Source organism: Caretta caretta, chromosome 2 (assembly GCF_965140235.1).
Source record: "Caretta caretta isolate rCarCar2 chromosome 2, rCarCar1.hap1, whole genome shotgun sequence".
NCBI lineage: Eukaryota > Metazoa > Chordata > Testudines > Cheloniidae > Caretta > Caretta caretta.
In genome coordinates, this window is record NC_134207.1 from 109631444 (window position 1) to 109649860 (window position 18417).

The window sequence follows — 18417 nt, forward strand, 5'->3', positions numbered from 1 at the left end:
TAAAAAAGATAATAAATAGCAGCACATGCCAGAGCTCCTACATCTAACAATGAAACAATGTTATCAGTTCCAAAATCAGTTCAACAGAAATGATATTGAAAGAGTGGGAAAAGGTCATAATTAGTTAATACTTATATAGAGCCATCAGTTTTTGTGGAGCCTTACAGAAATAAGAGAAATCTCAGTCTCTTTGGAGAAGAGTTTACACTATAAGGACCTGGGCCTGAGCAATTAACATAGCTGTTTATGTCAAGAGAGGTATGATGATCTACACCCGCTAAGGATCTGGCTTGTACTGCAAGCATTACATAGATTGCTTTTATTGCATTTCTTACCATTCACACCTCAGCATCATATTCTCGCTCCAGCTGGCCAAAGTCTTCCTCAAAGATTCAGATTTTTAAATTGATTTCCATCATCCATGGTCATGTCCTCTGTGTTCGCTTTCTGTGAACATTCCTGCAATCAAGTTTTGACAGCACAAATATCATCTGGAAGAAAATTTGAAAGATGCACATGCCATTTGAGGAGCCAAATTTTGAATCTGCACGCGCAATTATTTGTGCCAGAAGTGATTGTGCACTCATTCATTCTGGAAATAGAAATAATACCAGATGACCACTCACAATTATCCAACAGAATAGCAATTATTGGACAGTGCATAGAGTTAAAAAATGTTGCCCTAAAATTGGTTGAGTGCTTACAGAAGAACTTGAAGGAATTGTGATTCGCTCATAGAATTTCCATGAGCAGAAGAGGCTAAATTCATCCAGTAAATGGCTCATTGTGAATTATGTGCTCAGCTCTGTTTCTATTTGGATCCCATAATTAGACTAGGAATTGAACAAACCCTTTATAACATTAGTGTAGCTTATTACTTGACTGGATTTAGTTTCTGCTATTTCCCCTTGGTTTTTGTTTTTAAAGCAATATTTGTTACAAGAATCAATATCTTTCCATTTGCTGATCTCTTTACAATCTTTGCCAGGAGATGGGAGGTATGGAAATGAGAGCACCTTCTCTGTAGTGTATGGGCTGTTCTTCTTTGACCTTGTCATTAAAAGAGAGTCTATATGTTAACTTCTCTCTTCCATGAGGCCGGAGAGACACACAGGCAAAGTGGATTGGAAGACCCACAGCCATGCAGCTCAGCACACAGCAAATTGCTAATGAACCTATATTTCAGTTTAAAGTACAAAGTATTAACAAAAAATAAAATGCTCTCTGTGCTTTGTTTCCTGCTCTCCCTCCCATTTTTCCTCCACTCCAACACATTTAATTAGAAAATCTGATGCAGCCGGAGATGTTATCTGCTGTAGTGTGTGTGTTGGTGAGGAATGCATTCTTTGACATAGCTGATAAGCATTCTGTGGTGCGGGTAGTTAATTGGTAGTGAAAAGGAAACGTCTGGACTAGCATATGAGAAGCTTCCTAACTGTTTCTCCTGCCGCTGGTCTCACTGGCCGTAGGTTCATGAGCCAAGGGGGGGTGTGGTGGACCCAGTACTTAGAAGGTCCTGCCAATACCTGCCGTCCCTCTAGCAGGACTGCACAGAGCACCTGCACCTTTGGAAACAGTTCTAAGTCCCCCCATCTTTCTTTTAAGGAAGCAGGAATGGGAATAAAATACAGTGATCCCAAACGTGTAGGGTCAAATCCTCTCCTTGGCCCACATTAGTCAGCAAATATTTTGAGAACAGGATAAGGGGAAAGTTGATTTTATTGCGATTTTCCCTGCTAAAGCCGAATAAAGCTCATTTTAAAACAAACTGCAGTGGTTTGGGTTAGTTGAAAGACGTTGTCAATGCTGGCAAACCCAATATTGTCTCTTCTTGTTATTTACTTTGTGTAGCAGACGTGTGCGTTGTGCAGTCTGCTATTCCCTGATGTGCTCGGCTGCACCATTCTGGTGAACTGGTAGCAGTCAAATTTCCAAGATCCCTGCACTTTAGAAGAGATCAAAGCAGAGCTCGGGTTACTTTTTGTTACCCTGCTAGCCAGCTAACTGTTAACCACTCATTATATGCTCTGGGCCAAATCCTGCCGTGTGCTTGATGGGTATAATGGTCAGGGGGAAGAAGATATGAAGAATCCTGCAGTGCTCTCATATGGTAGCAGGCAAGATTTATATCTAGCACTTAAGAAAATGCTAAGGTGGGAAGGAGGGCGAGAGGTGTTGGCCATCATGGCCCCAGGGGCATAGTCTTCTGGTTAGGGATCAGAGCTAGGCCTCCAACTGGCAGAAGCATGTTCACACACTCCTCCTTTTAGGAGAAGCAGTAAGGCACACATGGCAACACTTTCCTTTCCCACCCACCCTCTGGTGTCCTATCCTATACTAGCAGGATTGTTCTTGGGCCATATACTGATCCTGCTGTCCTTCTTGCAGAGTTCCCAGCAGTAACTGCTGTGTGTTTAATACATAGAGTGCAGTGCTAATACTGTAGATGTGTAGATATGCTTGAGTGGGTGTCCAAGCATCTACAAGGCACACACACATAACAGTGAAAAAATCAGAGTAATTTGTTATATGAAATGTGTAATTATGCCTAAAGACGGCAAACCGTGATCAATCTGGTGTGGCGTCTGCAAACAATGATCAGTCTGCTGGGGAGAGTGTGAGATTTCCTAAGTGGGGAGAGTGTGAGATTTCCATTCAGACTGTCACTAAGGCCCACCAGAGAGAGACTGCTGCAGGTCGTAGGCCCTACCAAAACTATTTATTAAAGATTTATTAAAATATCAAAGTATTTGGAAGAAGGGTGTATCCAAAACAATCTGAACTAGAAAAGAGGCTGGGGAGTGAGGGGGGGGGGAAGGGCAACTTGTTTGAGGACTTAGAAGGGGCGGAATGGGAAAGCATTCGAGACCTGTCTTATTGTTTCCTAGCCAATTGACCAATCCCTAGGCCAGGAGAGCTTCATGACAAGTGTTTCTGATGATCGGTTTTATACTTCATTTGATCTACTATTCTGCAACGCTGCAGCTGTGCCATAGTAGCACTTCAATGTAGCTACTCGCTACAGTGATGGAAGGGGTTCTTCTTTCGGCAGAGTTACTCCACATCCTCAAGAGGCAACAGCTAGGTCGATGGAAGAACATCCGTTGACCTAGCACTGTCTATGTTGGAGGTTGAATCAACTTAACGATGTTGTTCAGGGGTAGGGATTTTTCATTCCCTTGAGTGACATAGCTGGGTTGATTTAATTTTTGAGCACAGACCTGGTCTAAAAGTCATAGGAAAAAGTGGCTCCTACAGTGGGCAAGGAAGAAAATTATAGACTGATAAACAATTGGTCCCAAACCTCCCCATTCCTTTATGGGAAAATTGTAGAGAATATAATGGAAAATCATAACTTTTCTCTAGAGTTTTTGGGCCATCATATTGAATTTTAATAAGGAGTTTACCTCTACTGTGGAATTTTATAGACTGGTTTTAAAAAATCCTACTGGGAGGTTATCTGTCTAACTTTGGGTTTTCTATAGCGCTTGTCACTGCAGCATCTAAGTGCTTCTCTGTCATTCTCTATTACAATCTATAGGTTTTTAGAAAAATTTCTCCAGATCACAATTGGATTCATCCTATACAGGTATAGACCACAAAATACATACATAGATAGCTAGTGGGTTGTAAATATTTGTAAGACAGCAGTAAATTCTATCTATAGGATTTTTCCATAATCTGATTGTATACCCTGGAGGCATATAACCAATAGTAAGGGTCAAATTTACATGTGACATTAAGAGTCATTGGGTGGTGTTGGTATTATTTACTGTTTGTATTGCCTTCAAGCTAAGGAGCCCTAATCATGGACTAGGACCCCAGTGTGCTAGGTGCTGTACAAACACAGAGCAAAAAGCTGGTCCCTCTCCCAAGGGGCTTACAATCTATTTTATTGTTTATATTCAACTAGCACCCAAATATGCAGTGCACTGTACAAAACACAGGGACATACAGTTTCTGCCTTGAAGAGTTTACAGTCTGAAAACACAAAACAGCCTAAGGTTAGAGGGAAAAGACACAAGTAATGTGATCAAAGCAGTGATTGGCACATGCTGGCCAATAATTGTTTATTCTTATTTTTTGTTTGTATTACGGTAGCACCAGGGGTGCAAGTAAGCCGGTATGGGCTGCTGCGGCGTACCGGTAAAAAGTGGCCGCCAGTACCCAGCTGACTTTAAAGCGCTGCTGCGACAGTGCTTTAATGTCATTGCCCCTTTTCCCCTCCCGCCCCCAGGCCACTGACCTCCATACTGGTGCACATAAAATTCATGTGGTGGGAGTGGGGCCAAGGAGTTTGGAATGTGGAAGGGGGTTCAGGGCTGGGGCAGAGGATTGGGGTGGGTAGAGAGTGAGAGCTCTGGGGTGGGGCCGGGGATGAGGGGCTCAGGGCTGGGGCAGAGGGTTGTGGTGCAGGGGCTGAGGGCTCCAGTTGGGGGTGCGGGCTCGGGGATGAGGGGTTTGGGGTGCAGGCTGCCCCGGGGCTATGGTGGGGAGAGAGGACTCCCCCCCCAGCTCTCTCTCCCTGCAGAAGCACCTGGGCTGGGGGAGGGAGGGGAGAGGCACCTCTCCCCCAGCAGCAGCAAGTCCGGGGCAGGTCCGTGTTGGGGCTGACAGGGAGAGACACCACTCCCCGCCGCAGCAGGTCCGTGGTGGGGGAGAGGCATCTCTCCCCGCCGCAGCCCTGAGCCCCTGCGCGGGGCTTAATAGACTGCACAACTTAGAGGCAACTTAGGTGATGGCATTTAAAAAAAATGATATATCAACATGAATTTTTATGGCAGGGTTTAGGGAAATCTCTCTACATCTTCTGCACCACAGGCACAAATCCTTCCCCCAAATGGGGTATATTTTGTGCCTGAGCGCTCCAAGGTGCGCTGCAGAAGGGTGAAGGTGCAAGGAGCACTCTTTCATGCTCCTGGGAATGGCCACATTCCTCATGTTCTTTGGAGCACGGGACTGCTCTCTCCTCTGCCCTGATTCAGGAAAGCACTGTCCCTAAATCTCAGCCAGTGAGACTTAAGCAAGTGCTTGACTTTAAGCAAATGCTTAAATGCTTTCCTGAATGGGGACCCATGTGCAAGACACTCCAAAGAGGGTAGGCAGAGGCAGGGCCATGGTCCCATACCTAAACACAGTGGTCAGCAGAGCGAGCTGCGTGCACAGAGGGAGTAGGTTATTTCAGGTGTAGTAGCACCAGCTGCACTCCTGTACAACAGAGAACTTCAGAAGGAATTCTGCCTCTGTGCATCATTCCCAAAGGGCAGCTGTGCCTAAATGGATCTAATGGACTAGTGAGACCGTGGATGGGAGAGGCATGCTACTGAGGCAGCATAGAGTTTCTGTTGAATCTGACACATAATTCTAATTCTTTCCTAATTCTAATTTGTTTTAGGTTTCTTGCGGACATATTATTTAGTTGAATTACTTATTTTAAATTTTTAATGTCCCCGTGTACCCACTAAAAAGAGCTGCAATAGCAAATTCCCTAAAAGCTTTTATTTCTATTTAAAAAGGTATTTAAATGTTGGAATGAGATTTTAAAATGGGCAATTCTGACACAACAGGATTTAAAGATCTCAGATGGCATATGAGAGAGAATGCCCTCTTCTTGCATCTCCTTGTTCTAGATTGTATTGTCTCATTAAAATGCCCCTCTCCCGTAATCACTATTTCACAGTTCAGCCACCTCCAGCTACTGTGAAACAGCTGTGCAAAGGTCAAGTGCAAGAGGGCAATGTGAAAAGAAAATCATACCACAGCTCCCAGGGTTTCCATCCACCCTGTTAACAAATTTACTGACGCAAGGCGTAATTTTTACAGACGCTGTCCATTTTTTTTACTGACTCTGACTCTTAGGACTCCATAGGGAGCAGACATTGACATCTCTTTTGACTTTGAAAAGCACGTAGCGAAAGCAAAATAGTTTTGTGCAAATATTTACATAGTGTGTATAAATATTGTGTGTTATCATGTTGAAATAATGATCCCATGCCACAACGTTAAATTTTTAATTAATACATTGTGCTCATCTTTCATCTTTTTACATCTGTGTTTCTGTGATTACAAGATGGGATGGGCTTGATCCAAAACCCGGGATGCAAACGCCTATGAAGTTTAGGGAACTTCAGATCAGGACCCAAAGGCTTGGGCCTGTCTTGGCTCTGATCCCAGCAGGAGCTCTGTGCAGATGGACCCTTGCACCCCTGTGGGTATCCTCATGAGCTTATTGCAGGAGCAGGCGCTCTGCTAGTAGATTCCAGGAAGGGTGGCTGGCATACTTGACTTCGGCTAGAACAGCAGCAGCTATAGAAACTCAGAAATAGCAGCTCTCTGTCTTAGTTTCTTGTTCAGCTTTTGTCTCTTGAATCTTCACCTTTGCCCAATTGTTCTGACATTTCAGTCCTGTATAAACATATTGGTTTCTGTTTCAGTTTTTAAACCTGGCCACCAAGCTGTGCTCTGTGTGATTCACTTAATTTTTTTCCTTTTGCCACTCATATTCCCTCTCTGTTATTGACGGTGACTGGAAAATAGGCATACAAAGCATTTTGCATTCTCTGAATGCACCACACAGTAATTCTGCTGTCTGAAAACTCTGTAATGTCAATAATTGATGCACTTGAGAAGTGGTAATTAAATTAGTTAATTATGCTGGTAAAATTACATGCAATTATGTGACTGCAGGGTATGTTTAGTAAATTAGGCTTTCCCATACTCACTACATATTGTGGTGCCAATTTTGTTCCTTGATGATTAGGTAGCTTTTGATACTACTTAATTGATTTAATACCTGGATCTTCATTAGCCCTCGATTGCTATGCAATGTATGTCTGACATTTTTCTCTCTGATATTTTACAGAGTATCGTTCATCCAAAAAAAAAAAAGTCAATCTATGTACACACACATTCCTTTCAGATGCTAAAGCATCAAGACTACAAGGAAAATATTCTGTTCTACAAGTGTGTTGTGGTGATTCACACACTGGTGTGCGATGCCAATCAAGTAATTGTCCCTGGACACCCTCTAAACCAACATGACTGATTTCATTTATTTTTCTCTTGAAAGATCAAAATAAATAGATGTGTGAAGAGAAATTGGTGTTGTGACAGCTCGTTTAATGAAACCCATTATCTTTTGGGAGGTGCAGTGAAAGGTTATTAAAAGGTGACACTAATTCAAATAAAAGTTTCTAGGGGGTCAGACCTGATTGGGTTCAGCCCACAGACGGAACCTCTTCAAACCAAAGATGTTTGGAGTTCTTCAGTCACACTGGCTGAATATCTTGTTTGTCTGAATTACCGCTCAACAGATGGTTACTTTCATCTTGGCTATGATAACTCCCAGAAACCTTTCCCAGCGCTACATGCACGTGTACACATGCTCTCTGAACTTATACTTCAGGGAATGATTGTAGGGCCTGGTCCCTTCCTTGGACATTAAGTGAAATAAAATCCCAGAATCTGAGGTCATAGCTGGTTCTTCACTTATTTACTCTTCTTAGAACAGAATCTCCATGGGGGTAAAAAAACTGCTCGTTTTGGGTTTATTGGGTTAAAAAGTAGGCGGCATTGTCTGGCTCTACCTGTGTCCAACTTAGTTGTGCCCCAATATCCAGAACAGAGTGCCATCTGAGTGACCCAGGCAGATAAGAGAGTGAGGCAAGCACAGCCTTCAGTACAGCCTCCATGACTTAGTGGCAACAACTTAACCTCTGGAGGGTATAATCTCCCTCAAGTGACTTCCAAGCATTAGAAAATGATGATGACTCATTGTCTAGTACCGATGTAAAGTTTCTGGGAACTCCATAAACATACAGAAATAAAGGAGATTCAGCTTGCATAGCTCAGTTGCTGTGAGGGCTCACACTGTTCTCTTTTCTGTACCTTCCCAATGCTATTCACCAGAGTGCCCGGGAATGCAAAGACATTACACTCATGCCAATACACAAAAGGTGGTCCATGCTAATGATGTACTAATCAGTGAACAGAACATGCATTGTGAGAAAAAACCAGCAAAGAGGCTCTGAATCAGGTTGATAGCATTGTCACAGTCTTTTACTCTTGAAAGGAGAACACGCGTTTTTGTTCTATGTCTGCCTTTGCTATCCAGGCTCTGGTTTATGATGGACATAATGTTAACCTACTGGGTGATAATCTATACTACTTCTATTTAGAAACTAAATTTTGTTTACACCATTTGATTTCTTTTCTGTGTTCCAACCTTGTCTCGGTGAAGTTTCTTGTGCAAATTCTCATTTTTCTGTGAAATGTAGTTTTGGCCAATTGCCCTCTTTACAGGGCAAATGCAAACTTGTGTTTAAACTTTACCACCTGGACTTCTTTGAATGGGTTCACCCTCTGATTTTATTGTTTTCACAGTGCTTAACAATAGGATGGATTTGTTCCTAACATATGTTTTGACACCCTGTGCATGGTTATTAATGGATTTGAAGAGCTGAGAATATAATGCGTAAGCATGGAAAATCCATAAATTCAGAAAACGTAGGGTCTGCCTGAGGATTTCTGCAGAATTGTCCAGAATTAGTTTACAGGAAGAAAAAAATTCTTGCCCTTTTGGGTACAAAAATACCAAAGTTTCTTAAGATAATAATGGAATATGCTAGTGGGGGTAAAATTGGGTTTTATATTTATAGTGCTGGCCATGTGCACTGCTTCTACACTGAGGTTTGTAGAAACATGATAGGAGCTGTAGGATTTTGATGGACTGTATGTGCTTATTCCGATACCAGAAAATGCTGTTCTATTTAATAAGCTAATAAATATATTTTGAAAAACCTCAGTTGTGTCTTATGATAAGAGCTGTTATTAAAATGTCAGGGAGTGAAGCCAAGCAGAAGAAGAAACAAAGAAAAAACCCTTTGCAAAAATTGTGCAGATTTGGAGGGAACCCCCCTCAAAGATTTCTTTGGCTCATGGAACCTCTGTGGACTTTTAATGGGCCTACCTGTGTGTCTGCTACAATGCCACCTGCCTTGTTTGGCAACCTTGAATACCCATAAACGTTGTGTTCAGTATTCATGGTTTGGGTGTGTGTGTTAGAATACCGATGACAAATAGGAGAGATCACATATAAAATATTTCTAGTAGAGAGGGGCTGAGGAGATGGGTAGGAACTTTCTTCATAAGAAACTTGACTTGTAGCATTATGAAGTCAGTACATCTAAAACATTCTATCTTTATTTGGCTCATTTGTGTTAGCAAAGTTGGCATGCTACCTTGTCAGCTGGCGTAATGCCATCCCAACAGATGGGCAGGACTAGAGGCAGTCAAGAGACCATGTATGAGCATCAAATATGTGTGTTGAGGGCAGGATCCCTAGACAAGAGTGTTGAAACGTCTGTCTGTCCTGTGCTTATGTGCCTGTAGTTAAGGTGATATGCCATAACTATTCCCACTCTGAACTGGATCTACTGCAGAGGGATAAGACCCACCTTCCTCATCCAATGCAAGTTGAGCTTTTGGGTCTATTGAATCATGATAAATATTCTGCAGGGTGTCAGGAGAACACTGGGGAATCTCAAGGTGTACTTATGCATCTGTTACCTATTGAGATATTTTTAACTAGTAGTGTTAAATATACTGGGACAAATTCAGAGGCACTATGTAAGTTAGACTCCCTTAGGTGTACTTACACACATGCCCCAAAGTGAGTGAGTGTAAAGAGTTCCAGCTGGTGTAACTTATATACTGAGTAGCTGAATGCAGCTGTTAGAGAGTGTAAGCTAAAACTGAGGAGACCTCCTGTAACTTGCATATTCTTAAAAACCCTAGTAGTTGCAAATTCCTATTTGTTTGTCTGCCAGTCCATGCAAATCAATAAGCATCTATACCACATTCATCACAGTGGCTTCTTGGCTGCTGGCATGTGGCTAACTCAGACTTAGATGCTTTCACACGAAAGCTTATGCTCAAATAAATTGGTTAGTCTCTAAGGAGCCGCAAATACTCCTTTTCTTTTTGCGACCCCCTTCCCCCACCCACCCCCCCGCTCTCCTGCTGGTAATAGCTCATCTTAAGTGACCACTCTCCTTACAATGTGTATGATAACACCCATTTTTTCATGTTCTGTGTGTATATAAATCTCCTCACTGTATTTTCCACTGAATGCATCCGATGAAGTGAGCTTTAGCTCACGAAAGCTTATGCTCAGATAAATTGGTTAGTCTCTAAGGTGCCACAAGTCCTCCTTTTCTTTTTGTGAATACAGACTAACATGGCTGCTATTCTGAAAACTGTTGGGGTATGTTTACATTGCAACTAGACATCTGCAGCTGGCCTCTGCCAGCTGACTCGGGCTTGTGGGGCTGTTTAATTGTGGTGCAGATGTTCCGGCTCATGCTGCAGCCCAAGGTCTAGGTCCCTCCCACCTCGCAGGGTCCTAGAACCTGGGCTCCAGTCTCAGTCTGAACATCTACACCACAGATAAACAGCCCCTTATCCTGACACCGGTGGCATGGGTCAGCTGCAGGTGTCTAATTGCAGTGCAGACATACTCTTAGACTCAGCCCAGTTCAGAAGTGGTTGAAAACAGGTTTGTAAATTAAATGATAGTAAGCGGGTGTGAGTCTAAGGGCCAGATTTTTAAATGTATTGAGATGCCTGAAGATGCTGATAGGAGCCTCGCGGGACTTACAAAAATGCGTCGATAGGAGTTAGGTGCCGAGGTGCTTTTGGAAACCCCAATAAGCACCTAGGCACCTAAATATTTTTAAAAATCTTACCCTCAGTAAATTAGTCTGTGTATGTAGAGGGAGTATTAGTTGATGTAAGATACTCAGTGTGCGGGGCTGTAAGAAAATGTAAGGCCTTGTCTACATAAGAAAATTGCATCAGTTTTTAACTTGAACTGACTTTTAAACTGGTGCAAACTCCTGAATGGACAGTCTTATTTCAGTTTGACTGACTCACTTCTTCACTTTAAACTTATTTCCAGAAGACTTCTTTAGATGAAACTGGTGCAATTTTCTTGTGTAGACAAGTCTTAAATTATATCAGTTTAGACTCCCTCTAGAATTAGACTAACATCTGAATTTGGCTTACTGAAACTGGTGAAAACTTATATCTATAGGACAGTATAACAGGACGTTTTGCTAGGAGGCTAATGTAATGAGCCCGATGGAGGGGGCGTTCTGAATCAGAACAATAAGGAGAGGCAAAATTGTGTTTTATCTCAAATCAGTTGGGGTGAAGTAGAAATCAATTAAGTGGGGAATAATCACAAGTAAATCAGTTAGTTGTTTTAAGCAGGAATGGCCATTTAGGCATACACAGTAAATTACTGTAGCTTTATGGGTATCTACTATATATTAACAACTGTTATATTAATTAAACTCACTTTATAGGTAACTATATTTACTGAAATACAGAATTTTGAATTAGAAAATAGAACGCACTAGAACATAAACTCCTTTGCTGTACATTCACTTTTCAGTTTCTCACTTTTCAGCCTCTGTAAGCCCAGAGTTTGGAGGAAAAGGTCTTAGGGTGTTTAGTTGTCTCTTGAGGATTCCTCTTGTGCAATCTTTGTTGATTGTTCTGAGTTCACATATTCCTTGATGCAATGTGTTGGCTTCCAGACTGAACAATTATCGCCCCCTGCTCCTTTCTGGCTTACAGTCCCTTTGGTCTCTGGCAGTTTCTCTATTCTTGTCACTTCATCTTGTGTACCTTAAGATGCTGTCCGGATGTTTTGTTTTACAATCCTTGCTATTTTCTTTCTTCTACTACAGCTCACTTCCTCATTACTTAAGTCTGCTTCTCTTTTTAATTACAGTTTCTTTAATTGCAGCTTATTTTCTTCACGTTTCATTTTTCTTTACTCATCTCACAATTTTCTAACATTTTTCTAATAGTTTCTTAGATTACTTAGAGACTCTTTGGTTATTTTTCGTCTTGTTTAACTGTACTGTTCTTCCTTTAACTTTCCCTCTTTTCCGCCTCTACCACTGTCTTTCCTCTTTCTAGAGACTGTCCCTTTTGTGGCTACCCCTGTTGTTCCTACTATCGGTCTTTGCTCTCCCTCCCTCCTGAACTTTCTTCCTCTCAGCTTTGTTCCTGGTGCCATTCTGGCCACTGCCAGGCAGTGGCCAATGCGTGGGAGGGATACCTGAGGTCAGGTGCCCCCCTGATTTCTGCCAGGGTTTATATGCCCTGCCCTGAACCCTGCTGCATACAACCAGAAACTTTAAATTGTGCCCACACCCCACTATCCACAGTTATGTGTTGTCTCTGTTACCAGGGCTCCTATCCACTGGCTCCCCCCTTACTACATCCTTTTTTTCTGCTGCTAGTTGCTGCCTTGCTTGCTACTGGCTTATCTCTCTCGCCCAGTTCTGAGCAGCCTCCCTCCAGACTCCACCAGCCATTTCCACTGCCGCCTGTTTGGCCTGCTCACACCAGCGCTCTGAGGGGGAAGCTGCTCCTTGCTTTACCCCATAAGTTTTTCTCCCTTTTTCTTCCTTTCCCCTCCAAAAATATCCCAGGTTCGAGCTCACCCTGCTTCAACTGCCCCAGAATCCTTGGAGTTCTCAAGATTTTGCCCAGAGCAGCTGTTTTGTGAGTAGCAGCAGACACACTTATACATTAATGAAGCCAGCACTTTATCAGTTCACATGTGGAAAGTTCTCTTTCCAACCAGGGTGTTTGGGGGGCAGGGTGTCTTTTTTTCAATAAAAGATGAAATTCTGCAGAAGTTGAAGTCCATCACCCGGAAAAGCTTCCTACTTGCCACAGGTGAGTGGATCACTGAATTTTTCAAGCTTTGATGGGATCAATCTAATCTAATCTGTTTAATTATTTATTCATTGTTATTATCTTATCACCTTCTCTTGCCAATGGACATCTTGAATAACTTGGCATGAATAGCGCTATATGAAACCATATATTATTCCATTAATTTTAGTTAATAGTACTACAGCGAAACTGATGATGTTTAGCTGCACAACTAAATTATTCCAGTCCCTGTAAACATAAATCCTATTGTTGCCTGTGTTAAATAGCTCTTGTTGGTCTGGAGGGCTCATGAGACTGATCTAGGGCATGTGTGGGTCTACCACTCTTAGACTGGGTCCTGGGGTGGCAGCCCGCCATCTCCAATCATGTTAGCAGGACAGATTCAGCTGTATTTGGTACCTGCAAGAAACTTTCCTCCAGGAGCTTGTGACCAGTAGCTGACTAAAGTAACTCAAAATAGCTCCTTCCAAACACACACCTTGTCTATTCACCCACAAGTACATAGCAAGCAGAGAAAAGGGTTAAAACAAACAGTGCTACTAAACAGAACTAGCAAAAGTCTGCATGCCTTAGTCTTGCCTCAGACTCATCCCACAGGGTGTGTACCCAACTGCCCTCTTGCCTACTCTGCCCCTCTGTCTCTCTTTGTCAGCATCTCCTCTCAGGCAGCTGCTTGCAACTCCATCCTCTTTCCCCTTTCTTTTTTCTGAGGGGTGCTTTTAACTGTTTATGGTCCTTTAGATCTCTAGTCTCTGGCCTTGGCAAAATAGTCGTGAAACCTTTGGCAGGTGCCTGGAAAGAGAGCACCTTTCCAATTAATGGCCTACCCGTTGTTCCCTTAGCTCCCTTGAAGTTTTTTACCCAGAGATATTTTATCTCTGACCATTGTTTTGTTTCCTGCTTGCTCTTTCTAACAGCCCTTTTTGATTCAGCTCCATGTAGTCAGACAGAATAATCTCAAGCAGGTAAACTGAGGTACAGATGTTATCTTCCTTATTCTCTACAACCTGTCCAGAAGAAAGTGAACCAATTTATTCCATACAGGCCACAGAACAGCAATCAGATGGCAAAGTGAGTTTGGTCGCTACTAATCAAGGGTGGATTTAATCAGGTAACCAGGAGCAGAAAGATTCATAATCCTGAGTGATTCACTTTCCTTCCTCCACTTGTTCTATTTAAAATAATAAAACTGAGATGTCCTGGCTTGGTAGGATTTTATTTTAGCATCAGAGCTGTACGAGGAAGGAATCGTTCATTGAATACACTACATTATTTACAGTTATCTGCACTGAGAACACAGTCAGTTACACATCCCTTAAGCCTAAAAGAAAAATAGTTTAATTATCTGTAATCCTCCGCACAGACTTCTGAGGCATCATTTTTGAATTCACAACATCACAACGATCCACCTAGATTCCTAAAGCGCCACACACAGCACCACCAAACCAAAACTGTCTTAACCACAAGCTGTCTACCGGTACCTCCTTGCCACTGACATTTCAAATTCTGATTAGTGCCAACAGCTGCAGACAGTGGTCCCTGTGAAGCAAAAATGTAGTTGCTGGATGCCTAGCGAGGAGAAATGAATGTGAACACCAGGACACCACATTGAGGAGGTACAGTACAGTTATATGTTCGTTTATGTATGCCACTCCTGATCCATCACAACTTGTCGATTATTTGAACTGAGTTCAAAGATGGTTCCATTAGACTGAGTACGAGTCCTCAGCACAAACTAAGGATGCCTATTTTCTGTTGTAGCTCCTCTTTCATCTCAGTTTCTTAATGGTTCGTGGCTGTCCTCTCTCTACTTCCCTCACTTCCTTTCTTCGTGCAAATGCAGTTGATCATGAATGCTGAAAAGACAATTCAGTCCTTATTTTATCCCCAATCATTTTCAGGTGGCAAATTGGGTTTATCAAATGCTGAAGCTGCATTGGTTCTGAGATCAAGATAATTAGCTGCTTGATTACTTGTGGGTACATCTGTGTAACCCTTCTGCCCGTCAGAGTCGGCAGCAACAAGGGCCGGGTTCAATATCTAGGGGATCCATTCCAATAACACAATGCAAACTGGCTCGAGCCCCCACCCAGTGACCTGGGAGAAATATATACCACCCCTGCTGGGCGCCTCCAAGAGGCAATACTTCCCCTCTCGCAAGCACAGAGTCTGAGTGTAGCAAAAAGCCTTTTAATAACAGAGAGAAACAATGTGGCATTATGTTGGGGAAACACCACCAACAGGATTCATAACATAACCCATGAGCAAAAAAACCCACCCCAAGCAAATTGGGGCATGCCCTTTCCCTTTGGTTCTTGAGTCCAGCAACCCCAAATCACCCAAAGTCCCAAAAGTCCAATGACCCAAAAGTCTCTGTCCCTGGTCAGGGCAGCCCCAGAGTTCAAAAGTTTATCTGCAGAGCTTTACCTCCCAACCTGGATGGAGATGGGGGTGGGGGTAAGAAGCACCTTACATGATCTGAAGCTGACCGCCCCACAGCTCCATAGGCCTTTGCTCCACTCCACCAGCCGCCCCACAAACTACTTTGCTCAGCTCCGCTCTGTGGCCCACAAGCAGCTCCCACCATCCCACAAACTGCTCCGCGTCCCATCAGCAGCTCCTGCCGTCCTATGAACTGCTCCACCAGCCTGTCCCCAAGGCACTCCAGCCGTCCCATAAACTGCTCCACAATATATCTTCAGACTCCCTCACTACTTAACACAACGCTCAGTGATTTCAGCTCTTAGTCAGTTCAGCTCTTTGGTGAATTCAGCCTGTAGTAGGGGAGACTCAGTGCTGGTGCACTATTAGCTCAAAGTGAGCTCAGCAGTCTGTAACTAGACTTCTAATGAAATCAAAATTAGCTCTGATATTCCACAGTGACGAGAGGAGGAAGTGCAATTAGCATGTAAAGCCCTCACCAAGGGGCTCATGCCACCAAGTATTAATACTTGTCCCCAGCCTCTCTCAATTCATAAAGTTTTGGAACCCTTGCCTAGCGAGTGCTACTTAGTTGATGGTGAGTCCCTCCATCATAACAAAAGGCCAAGTACAGTTCCAAGCACAGTTCCCATAATCAGGATAATAACAATTTATTCTTTCTGCCCCAATAACAGAGACACTGGGGATCCCACAGCAGCCAAAGTGACCATTTGGGCAGCTATGGCCTCATTCTAGGCGGGGTGGGTGTGCCTATGCAAATGAGATTGGCCCCTGAAGTTCTTTTCCACAACTTGCCACACCTCACCACCAGATGTCAGGGTGGAGCTCATCCTGACACTGCTTACATCTGTGATACATGTGCATACTTAGACTGGTTAAGTATTTCATCATCCAAATAGCCTAGAGCCTGTTGGTTAGTGCTCTAGTCCTGGTATTACCTGATCATGTATTGGAAACCTGTAAATATACTTGATCCTCTTTTACATGGGATGTCGCAGCAAATAGTTCTGGGGAGTTGCTCTTCTGCCCCATAGGGATCTCTTATGCACGGTGCCTCAGGAGTCCATCTTGTCATCTATCCGGTTGATTACTGCTGGGAGACTTGGGAAGGAGACATGGACTGCAGTGTCTCAGATATGCTCTATGTATCCAACTCTATGTATCCATTATATCCAATCCTGCCACTGCTATGGAACAAATGACCCTGTGTCTGAATGAGAATCATGGCTTGGGAGAGAGCTAGCAGACTGAGATTAAACTGGATCTATTCCAAAGGCTCAGCAAACTGGAATTTGTGGGCTGCTGTTTTGCTAAGGTCAGTACAGTGTTACCAGTGTAAATTGTTGGTGCCCAAATTTACAAGATGCTGAGCACCCCCCACTGCTGTTAGCTTCAAAGGGAAGAGAGTGTGCTCACCACCCAGAGCCAGCTCCGCTTTTTTGCTGCCCCAAGCAGCGAAAAAAAAAGAAGAAAGAACTCGCCCTGCCCCCCCCCCCTCGATTGAGCTGCTGCCGAAGTGGAAGACAGGGAATTAAGGACCTCCTAATTGCTGCCGAAGACCCGGACGTGCTGCCCCAATAACTGACAGAGTGCTGCCCCTTTCTATTGGCCGCCCCAGGCACCTGCTTCCTTCGCTGGTGCCTGGAGCCGGCCCTGTCACCACCACACAAGATCTGAACCTTGGATAGTAGCATTGTGTTGCTATTACTTCCTCTTTTGGTACGGGTCTCAGTACTGCCAACCCTAAAGATAAAAAAATCATGAGTCAGGCCCCCAAAAAGTATGAGATGGGCTTAAATATGAGACTTCAAAAATAGTAAATTTGTGGTCCTTTTTCTTTCCTTACTGGTTTTTGAAACTTTCAGGGGGCACTTAGGTCACATTTTCCAGATTTTCTTTGCAACTATTGTTGTTAAATGAAAGCTGTGATTCTTGTATTCTTGTCTAGTTTTCAGGAGCTCGGACTTTAAGTAAAACATCATATATAATACTAAAACCTCTCCAGCGCATCATCAACGATCTACAACCTATCCTGAAAAATGATCCCTCACTCTCACAGATCTTGGGAGACAAACCAGTCCTCGCTCACAGACAGCCCCCCAACCTGAGGCAAATACTCTCCAGCAACCAAACACCACACAACAAAAACACTAACCCAGGAACCTATCCTTGCAACAAAGCCCGATGCCAACTCTGTCCACATATTTATTCAAGTGACACCATCATAGGACCTAATCACACTAGCCACGCCATCAGGGGCTCGTTCACCTGCACATCTACCAATGTGATATATGCCATCATGTGCCAGCAGTGCCCCTCTGCCATGTACATTGGCCAAACTGGACAGTCTCTACGCAAAAGAATAAATGGACACAAATCTGACATCAGGAATCATAACATTCAAAAACCAGTAGGAGAACACTTCAACATCTCTGGCCACTCAGTAAAAGACTTAAGGGTGGCAATTTTGCAACAGACAAGCTTCAAAAACAGACTCCAACGAGAAACTGCTGAGCTTGAATTAATATGCAAACTAGATACCATTAACTGGGGTTTGAATAGAGACTGGGAGTGGCTGGGTCATTACACATATTGAATCTATTTCCCCATGTTAAATGTCCTCACACCTTCTTGTCAACTGTCTAAATGGGTCATCTTGATTATCACTACAAAAGGTTTTTTTCTCCTGCTGATAATAGCTCATCTTAATTAATTAGCCTCTTACAGTTTGTATGGCAGCTTCCACCTTCTCTCTCTCTCTCTCTCTCTCTCTCTCTGTGTGTGTGTATGTATGTATATATCTCTCTATATATATATCTTCTTACTATATGTTCCATTCTATGCATCCGATGAAGTGGGCTGTAGCCCATGAAAGCTTATGCTCTAATAAATTTCTTAGTCTCTAAGGTGCCACAAGTAGTCCTGTTCTTTTTATAATACGATTGTGAACGTTGGCATGGGGTTCTGCCTCTCTCTGGTTGTGTTCTGTCAGTTTCTCAACAGGTCTGAAAGACACAGGCTCCAACTCCATGGGTGCTTCAGAGCTGGAGCACCCATGAAGAAAAATAGTGTGTTCTCAGCACTCATCAGCAGCCCTGCAGATCAGCTCCCCCTCACCCCACAGCCCTCCTGCCCACCAGCGGGTCCCGCCAATCAGCCCCTCCCCCTCCTAGCACCTTTCATCCGCCACAATCAGCTGTTCAGCGGTGTGCAGGAGGT

At 43.4% G+C, this 18417-nt stretch overlaps 1 long non-coding RNA gene across 1 annotated transcript in view; it reads right to left on the reverse strand.

The window, feature by feature from the left end:
* Positions 1 to 18417, reverse strand: part of LOC142071064 (uncharacterized) — a 42279-nt gene that overhangs the window by 13773 nt on the left and 10089 nt on the right. Inside the window, exon 3 of the long non-coding RNA XR_012667016.1 lies at positions 336 to 459. This is a non-coding gene — a long non-coding RNA (uncharacterized LOC142071064). The remainder of the gene's footprint in view (positions 1 to 335; positions 460 to 18417) is intronic.